The 10,076-nt window shown below is 41.3% G+C and overlaps 1 long non-coding RNA gene across 2 annotated transcripts; it reads left to right on the top strand.

The window, feature by feature from the left end:
• Positions 1-368: 368 nt before the first annotated feature.
• On the top strand, positions 369-3,433 carry LOC146691147 (uncharacterized). 2 transcript variants are annotated; one of them, XR_014915542.1, is made up of 5 exons: positions 369-645; positions 1,087-1,122; positions 1,481-1,633; positions 2,000-2,090; positions 2,685-3,433. It is a non-coding gene; the product is annotated as an uncharacterized LOC146691147 (long non-coding RNA). The 2 variants fall into 2 exon arrangements; XR_014915541.1 differs by having other exon boundaries at positions 369-1,122.
• The last annotated feature ends 6,643 nt before the right edge of the window (positions 3,434-10,076 follow it).

Here is a 10,076-nt window from a genome sequence, read left to right as displayed (position 1 = left end):
CTTAAAAAGATAACATGAGCAGGAGTAAATAACACAATAGGGTTTTCTTTTTGTTAGCATAATTGGTGCCCATTTCAGTATGTCTTGCATATCAGAGCATGTTAATAAAGCATAGTAACCACAACCCAACAGCTTCTATGTTTGGTCACACTGGTGGCATTAGTTTGCAAAAACAATACGTTTAACTTTTGCATTATATTTTGCATTTATTGGGTTTTGACAGCATCAGCACTTATTGTATAACAGTTTATATATAATATATATTTGTTAAAGATTATGAGTGTTGTTATTGTCAGACATCCCGAAATGTCAAAGCTGGCATCTCAGAATGCAGAACGAGTTCTCCTGTGTCATACACTGAAAAAAAGGGACTGGCCATCTCTTGGATTTATGTAAGCATCTTGCATGTATTTAACACAATTGCCTCATGTTTTAAAGTTAAATGTAACTATATAGTGTAAAAACTACATGATATGCAGAAAGGGTGTATTAAATTGTTCATATCATGTTCAGGTGACGTAAGTCAATAAGATAGCAACGTTAAATCTCGTGAAACCACGCGTGATTTCATCTCGCGGGCTTTGGATCGTGGTTTAAAAAAGGCATCCATCTCAGTCAAGTCGAGCAGCCAACTCTACGTTTTTGGTATGTCTTGATTTTTTGAATTAATATTTACCATATTTCAGCCAAATGTAGTTAAACGTCTAGAGTGTCGCCATGTAACATGCTAAAAAGAGCCGTTAGCTTATTTGCTGTTTTATCTGTTGTCAAAGAATTGGCGCTTTTTCATTTGAATTTGTCTTTGGCACAAGAGCCGTAATATCACATTAAACCTAATTACGAGGCACTCATAACATAATTTGGTTTTCTGTGTGAATAGATTTGTCAACTGACTCTTCAGTTACATTGTGTATTTACTGCACCGTGGTGTTAGTGAGATTTTGGACATTGAACAGCTTTAGCTAATATCATCAGCGGCATTATGCTAGCTTACATCCCTACCCCTCCTGCCCTCACCTGCTGTCCTTTTGTTTTTGTTTTTTTTGCTGCACATTGAGAGATTACCTCTATTCTGCATTTCACCAGGAGTCAGCTGATGGATTGTGGGTTCAAGGTGTTATGGTAAGAAAGTATATTCTATTTTCGTTTCTGTAACTTAATTATAATAGGTTTTTTATAATTATTAGGTGCATGCATACTCACCCTATTAATACAACTGAGAGATCCAAAATCTGCCATAGGTTTAACTTATACCTGTATGTATTGCCAGAAAGGTGATTACTGGACTCGCATTAATGCACACTTGAACTGAAATGAGGTTGTAACTTGTGGGTTGTTGGGTTGCAAATCAGAAACAAACATCTTTGGATTTTTTTTAATCCCATAAGATCTGGAAACACAGTTTTTATTCAACAAAACATTACTGATTAACCAAGCACAGTGCCTGCTGTTATTTCAAAATAATTTTATGTCATTTCAGATAAAATGCAGCATTCCAGTGCATCCCAACCATGCCTTTACAGTCAAGGTTTCTGACGGAGCTGAGTTTTTCTCTGACAGTCTGCTGAAAGTGTTTGCAAAGTGATCGGGGGAACAGGGCACAAAGCTAAAGGATGTAGCTGCCATAATGACAGTAAGAACTTTAAAATTCTTTAACTACAAAGTGTATATGTATTGCATTAGGTCAGTAAAAGATTTTTATGCTACATCCATTGAAACAGTCAACTATTACCTGTGAGTAATGATTCCACTAAAAGGATGCCATAATTTTCGTCATGCATTTACTGGCCCACTGAGAAAAAATTATCTTTTTTTAAAAATAAATGTTCTGGAAACTATATATCCATAAAGTTGATGTCAAACAGGAACTTTTGATATTGCTTTGTAGATGCTGGTGTTGCATGTTGACTGGTTTAAAAAGTCAAGAGTTTTTGTCTGGGATCATTTTCTTCTGTGCTACTGAAAAGTTCACAAATCTCTGTTTTCTTTGTTATAATAGTCAAGGATGACATTAATGCTCGGAGTCCCTCATCAAAGTGCTCCGCATCTGTGTGAAAGACAATTGCAACATCTTGGTGCAGGAGTTCATGGTGAGTGTTTTATGAGTAGATTGTGGCTTTGCAACATTTAAAAATGCATTTAGTTATCCACTTGATCCTCATTGGACTGGTTAGGACCAGTAGTCCTCTTTAATAATTTGAAGTTCACATGAGGCCTGGTAGTGAACTCGGCCGCCGGCCCTTGAGGCCCCATCCCCACCCCTGTATTAGGGGTCACATCAGTGTGAAAAAACTTTAAATTTGTCATTCTAATGAACAAAGGAAAATCCCACCAATATTTATATTAGCTTTTGTTTGAAAAAATGACCAACTGACCAACAGCTAACCAAATTGTGGGGCTGAAAGTCTAAATTCTAACATCTTCTGAGTGACATAACCTGGATTTCTGATGGGCCGGTGTCTTTCTAACAAAAACTAATGTAAAGCATTTGAAATTATTATGTTTTTCACCCTCTCTTAGAAACTCTGTTAGACCATGAATGGCAGCATGGCAGGCCACTCTTTGGCTATAGCTATTTACTATGTTGCTTGCATTGGTTTAAATTACTCTAACATTAGAACTGGTAGATTCAAAAGAGATGAGTTTAAAAAGGAATCTTAAAGAAATGTTTTGTGTTTAACCAGGACTTGACTGAGGCCACTGCACAGATTGAGAAAACCACAATGAACATCTGTCTCCAGAGGATGCGGCAGGCAATGACTTTTCTGATGTTGTTCTTCAAGATCTGGATAACGTGACCTTTGCAGTAGCCATGCTGTTTGGACCTTTTTTATTCCTTCAACATGAGTTACCCATCACAACTCTGCTACACTTTTGAGGTGATTCAATGGGTGGTAATGGAGTTGGATGCAACTCAGCTCTCAAGAAAAGCTCACAACTAAGACAAAACTGCTCCTGCAACGAAGCTCACTGTTATGCATGCAAGCTGATCAGCTCTAGGTGAGAGGACATTTAAATCTCACACTTGTTCTGCTGCATTTTTGAAGCTCAATTCCAGGAACGGATCGCAGGGTTCATTTTTATATACTCTGCAACTGCCATGAGGACGAGCCGTTTTTTGTTGTTTGTTTTTCCTTTTGCTCTGTACAAGTTCTGTTTGTCTGTTTGACAGCATTTTTAAATTTCTCTTTGTATTTTTTCTTTCTTTTACTAGTGAAGAGATGTAGCGTGAACAGTTATACAGTCTAAATATCCCATATGGGCCGTGTGAAATGGTATTTTCAGTTTCATTCAGTTGAAGTAAAGAACGTTGAATATTTCTAAGTGTGCTGTTTTGAACCAAGATGTCACAGTATGATCAGTGCTGTAATTTTTGACAGTCACTGTATCAATGTTATTTTTGCGTCTCTTGAATAAAGGTTTTGACCTGCAAGTGCTAATTTCTTTAGTTATTGGGGTAAAATGGGTAGTGTTAATAGGAAGGTGTTTGCCAATTCAGTAACCTAATTTAATGTTAATGGAAACTAACATTACCTCAAATTGTTTAGTCATAATTGTTGTTTAACTGAATCTTGATGTCAGAGGCCTTAAATAGAATGTTTTGTATTGTTCTTTCCCAACATTTTTCAAAAGAAACAGTCTAATTTCTTTGCTGTGATTGATTCCAGAGAACACGGAAGAACTGACATTATTTAACTGTTGATTTATATAGATTCAGTAGAGGAGTAATGTCAGTTTAATTCTTTACCTACTGTCAATGCAGTGAAATTAGACATTTTGTTTTGAAAGGTTACTGGTGGATGCCAGCAACCATCTTGGAAGAGAACAATACAATCTGTTATAAGGCCTCCATTTGAAAATTGTGTATTTGATACTAGAATATAATAGCAAAATGTAATTTGAAGATAACATGTAGTATTTAAGTGACCAAGTAGTATTGGGTAAAAGTTATTGAATCGTGTTGGGATAACGTGAGAAAATTGTGAAGGATTAAAATATTCCAAGAGCTCAAATTACTTCATCAAAACATGTTTAAGTCACATTTTATCAACACAAATTGCACAGGTTTATTGAACATGAATAAATTGTGTTAATTTAACTCAATTGTTTAAGTTGCTGCCAAAGCAAAACATCTGTGTGCAACAAATGTCCACCATTGAATTAAGTAAATCCAACAACATATTTTTTTCAGTGTACTGAGTTTCAGTCTTAACTTCCTGTCAGTCTAAATTGTGATCTTTTTCCAAGTATTTTGGTGACTAAACCAAGCCAAACAGTTGATGAAATAAGAAACAAACTAAAATCTACGAGTGTGAGCCACTGCCATCACATTCTTCTTGTTAAGATAAGATAAGATAAGATAAGATAAAACTTTATTAATCCCTCGGGTGGGTTCCTCTGGGAAATTCGGTTTCCAAAAGCACAGCACCGACAGAAGTTAGAGTTACAGAATATTATACACACACACACACACGCACACGCACACACACACACATAAATACAGAGACATATATAAATAAAATATACGAAGGGGATAAATAGAATAAATAGGAATAAAAATAAAAATACAAGTGAATTGCACATTTGAAGTGTTTGTCTTCTCTTTCCTGTCCTCCAGCAGAGAGATGTCTACCCCTTCCTTAGCCTGGTTCTGCTGGACGGTCTATTCCTGTTAAAGGGGGTTCTTCTTTCCCACTTTCACCATTTACTTCTCATAGGGGTTCTTTGATTTTTTGGGTTCTTACTCTAATATTGCATGGTCTATACCAAACTAAAACACCTTCAGATGACTGTTGTTATCAACTGGTACTATATAATTAAAATTTAAGTGAACAAAGGACTTGGTATCAGCCATCTAAATATTATTTAAAGATATCAGTTGGTACAGAATCCAGCCCCCCTCTGATCCTCAGTTAAATTAGATGACAAAGTCGATATATGGAGGCATTGGACCACACAAAAAGATCAGTATGTCTGAAAGCTGAGCTGGGTGGTCCATTTCAGGGCAAAGGTGTTTATTTCAAACAGACACACTCAAATGCTGTGAAATGGTGGATAATGGTGCCTTATTTTCACACTTTCACACACCTGCGCAGTCACCTCATGAAGCAGGTGTGCTTTAAAGTTTGTAACTTTCTAAAAGTTAGAAGAATTTTTGGACATCCATCCAATTCCAATGTCGAAAAGGTGTTTCAGATGCTGTCAGACAGTCTAACAGTCACTTTGTTTGAAGCACACTGAGGTCTTCAATCTTCACTCGGGGGTAGTTTCCATTGCCCGTCAGCTGGCCTATTGATTTGTTTCCTTCAGGTCACCAGTTCTATTAATCCACCCTACCCCCTCTTCTATCCTGATTCTGAGAAACAAGATCCTAAACAGCTCGAGCTGCTCTGTCCTCACATCGCCATGAGTTAACAAGCCACAACAAGGCAGATCCTCATTTGATGGCTGGCGCAACACCTTTGAGCAAACCTCACACCGGTAATAAGGTGCTCTTAACTGTCTGCAGCTCGACAGTGAATAGTACTAGCACAATATCCCGAGGGCCAGGACAGTTCTCTGGATGTGTTTGATAAAAGAGACAGGTAGGTGTGTGAGAGGATTTGTTTTTGGCTCCTGTCTAGCACCTCTGCTAATCCCAAGACTCTAATGTTAGCAGAAGCTGCAGGGAAAGAGCGGCTAGAAGCCAAATGCTATTGCTCAGCAAGGCTTTATAAAACACAAAAATAAAGATATGGCACTTGGGTGTTGTCTGTCTTAGAGTCTGCCGTCAGTCGCGTGGCTGATCTTTAGTGAAATATGCTCATACGGTAACATACAAGATTATCATTCTTTTTTTTCTTTTTTTTCTTTTTTTGTGTCCCGTTTGGATCTTTAGCCATCAGAATTGTTGTCTTAAGGCCAAGAAAGATGCCAAGCGGATTTATTTTACCAAGTGGATCATCATGGCCTTGCCATATTGGTCCATTTGATTGACCTTTATTATAATTATGAATTTATTTTATTTTCAGTTCCTACAAACGGGACAGACATGACTGGGGGATAGGACAGGGAGAAAGAATGAAAGAAAGAGAGGGAGAGAAAGAAAACCAAAGGGGAGAAGAGACGGTGAGAAGGGGGGGAAGAAAAAAAAAAAAAAACAAACAACAAAAAAAAAAAAACCACCTGGGTCACCTGTATGGAGAAAAAAAACAGAAGAGAAAGCAAGCAACAAAGAGCAACATAATAAAAAAAAAACGGCACCATCACAATAAACTAGCTAGCAGTAGATATCAGTAGATACTAAGTAAAAAACGATATTGTGCAGCACGCAAGATAGACAGCGCACAATGTGCTTTGAGGCAGCAGCCAAGAAAGCTGTAGTCCGCGTCTGTGAATACCCATGTGTACACCTGTGTGCATACCTGTGTGGATCAGCATGCTTGCATTCCAAAGGTTTCTCCATGTAACGATCTGCTAGGGAGTGTGGGGAGCCACAGCCCCGTCCTCCAGGGCATGAAGCAGGTATGGAGGAGATCAAAACTCCAGACATCCAGAGGCCCCCAGAACACAAGAGACCAAGGAAGACCAACAGAGGGGCAGCCGCGCCACTGTCCCAGAAAGAGCTGAGGAGAGTCCCAGATGAGGGCTCACTCAGCAGCCGCGGAGCAGAAGCCAGGGGGAGTTGCAGTGACGCGCCCGTGAGCTCCGCCGGCAGCCAGCCGTGCCTGAGTGACCGAGCCCCAGGCTCAGAGGCCGGGGGCACCCCACCTCCGAAGTGGCCCGAGCGAGCCGCAGGCTCCAGGCCGTGATAAGCGGCCGCCAAGGAGTGAGCCGGTGTGTACCCGGACACCCACCCCCAGACACAAAGAACCACCAACGCACCGACACCTGAGGGAGTCCGCCACTGGCAGGGGAAGTGGTGGTGGGTGGAGATAGGCCTCCAAACCTTGGAGGGCCTGAGATGTCCCCAGAGAGGTGGCGTCTGATACCCAACCTGACATATAGACACAGACATACAGGCACACACAGACACAAACATCCATTCCCCCCCTCATGCTCTCATATGCACTTACTCCACACTCAACCAACGTGGAGACAGACATAAAGAGACGCTGTACACACGATCACACTCCCCAAGCGTACTCTACGAACCGGATCTAGGTACCCTTGCCCCTGGAGGGGGGAACTGCACCCAGACCCAGGTGGTGTTACCCTTTTCCCTGCGGTGGGGAGAGGCAGACCGCCCCGACTCTGCAGCAGCAGGGAGGCTCCACACTCCAGACCGCAGTCGGACGGCCAACTCCTCCTCCTAGCCCCCCCGCTCCAGCAGGCCGCAGAGAACGGGGGTGAGAGAAGACTCCAAACCTCCCTCCACCCGCTCATTGTAGTGTTGATGCATGTGTGTTCTAAAGTGCAATTAAAACCCAGGAGGGCATGGAGCTACCTGCCAGAGAGCAGCAGGTAAGCGCATAGTCCCTCCTGCTGGCCCTCAATGTCTACGTGTATTCAAAATTGAGAGGTGGGCAACGACGCCAGGGGTGAGGTGTACACCCTGATGGTAATTTGGACTCCGTGTATCGTGCCCACCCCCAAGATCCTATATGTATGTGTAATGAGAGTGTGAGTAATGTAAATATCTAAGTTGTGGGATAAAATTGAGGCAGAGGCAGCCAGAAGGGGACAGAGGGGGGGGTAGCCTCCTCTGCACCCTGGTGACATACCCCTACTCCAAGGCCCTGCATGTGTGGGTGGTTGTGGTGGAGAGGGAGGAGGGAGGCAGCTGGAGATGGGGAGGGAAGGAAGGGAGGGGCAGATGACCCCTCCCTGGGGCCAGCTCCCCCGCTGACACCAGTAGGCACTCCCATACTCCGCGACCCGCTAGGGAAAGGGGGCCCAGGCCCATCCAGACCGGGGCCCAGCGCAGCAGCGCCCCCCGGCCCCACAGAGCCCGGGACAGTCCACCCAACCCCACCACAGAGAAAACTGCACCCACCCCACCATCAAGATTATCATTCTTACAGTAAATAAAGCTACAGTTAGAGCCTCTGCTCCTCAAAGCTATAACTGAAAAAGAAGAGAATTAAATTCATCATTCATCATACAAATGAGTTTATCCTCTGTCAGACCAATCAACACATCTCTTCCAGTTCCATTTTTAAACCCTCTTTCGTTTTTTAACTCTTTCCTTTTTTCCTCCTCATTCTGTTTGGTTACTAATCACAAAGAGCGCTGGGATGCTTAGTCTTTTTCTGGTTGCCAAGGGAACCTCATTGTCATCCCGAGTTGTTTGGTTTCCTCTCCAAAGGTCAATGACTTGTCTGATTGAATCACACTTTTCATGCAAATAGTCTTCTCTCGCCAGAGTTTCAGAAAAATTGTGAGGCAGATTTGGAATAAAACACACCCTGTCACATGAAAGTGACATGTATTCAGAGACTAAACTGTTGATGGCCACTGCGAAACACTGACATGATGTTTGATTCAGGGCATTCATCTATTAAGCAGCACAAGAAAAGTTGTTATTCCTTTATTTTTCTGACTATGGTTTGAACCATACTCTACAAAACACTGGTTCATTCTGCCATATACAACAGTAGGAAAAGTTCCTACTTCTACTGCTTACTCACTGTTTTATGTAGTAACATAGTGCCATCTCACTGCTTCAGTTATCTGTTCATTTTTCAGGATACCTCCAACTAACATGCCCTCCTTGATAACATGGAGGAATGAAAGCCATATGGGCCAAAGTGACCATATTTAGATGAAAATGTGGATTTCTGTTGCTCTAAAGACATTTTAACTTAGGAATCTATGGGACTGACTCACTGCCAAAGCCTCAAGTAGACATTAGATGACTTCTAAGTTGGGTTCATTTTCAGCCCTGATGTTGGGCCTTGGGAGCACCTTGAACTCTGTAAAGCTAGCCAATGATGCATAAACTAACATTATGCATAAACGTTATGACACTTCTGAGAAGCATAAATGTTGATTGAGTTCCCCCAGTTTGAGTGGATCGATCTCAAGTAGAAGAGCAGGGGACTGGATTAAAGCCAGTGGCCTCTAGTAATCTGTAGTAACCAGCTAAAAACATAAAAGTTTTCCACTACGACTTATTAGTGGTAAAAACAATCAGTGCACATAGATAGTGATGCTTTTTCGTGTACTCCATAATAGTTGCATGCCAGCTGTGCCATTCATGTGTGTTGCATGCCTTTGCAAGCAAAGGATTTGAAACATCTGTGTGAGGATGGAGCTGTCTGAGAGCTGCCAGTGGAATAATCTTCCTCCACCCATCCTAAAGTGATTCACTGATTCCTCCTGGAAACATCAGTGTGTGTGTGTGTTAAGGGCTTTATTCCAAAATGAGAAACGATCATTAAAAAGAATGGCAGAGAAGGTCTATATTTCACATTATTAATGGGAAGTGGGTAGTTTCTGTGCCAAAGTGGCAAATGACTATAATGGGAGCTTGATTGGGTTTTTTTGATCAATACCGATGATGATTTGATTTCTTGCCCAGGTGCTGAAAACAAAGGACACTATTCTTCTGCAGAAACAAATCTCATTAGTTGCATGAAGTCGTCTGTGACCATTAGAAACAGCAGTCCTGATTCAGCTGAATTATTCATTTGTCAGATGTTTTTGCAAGCAGAAGGTCCAAACTCAACACACAAAAACTGGACTCTCAATTTTCACCACGGATGGGATGGTGATTCTATTTTTTCTCTCTTTTTTTAAGTAGAACTGTTGTCTTCATTTCTGACTCTACAAAGGTAGCTTTGAATGAGTCACAGTTCAACATAATCCTCCTTATGCTAATCTTATCCTTGGCCTCAGTGCCCATCACCTCATCCTTAGTCTAAAACAAGCTGTTTCAGATGCTCCTACTTTTAATCTGATTCTGGTTGGTTTCTTCTTAAAAACAGAAGGTTTGAAGAGCAGGTGGGTGGGGCTTATGTGAGTTTCTCTGCCCATATTGAGGGTATCCACCTCTTTATTACATAATACAGACCAGTAGTAGCAAAACATTTTAAAAAAAATAATTAAAATAAATTTTAAAAAAATGACTATTTAGAGCGATTTGCAGTCTACGC

The sequence above is a fragment of the Copadichromis virginalis genome, linkage group LG16 (genome assembly GCF_057382275.1).
Source record: "Copadichromis virginalis isolate Kocher_CV1m ecotype Utaka linkage group LG16, C_Virginalis_male_GT1.1, whole genome shotgun sequence".
Taxonomy (NCBI): Eukaryota; Metazoa; Chordata; class Actinopteri; order Cichliformes; family Cichlidae; genus Copadichromis; species Copadichromis virginalis.
The sequence above is the reverse complement of the archived record's forward strand: the minus strand, read 5'-3'. Positions and strand labels throughout refer to the sequence as shown.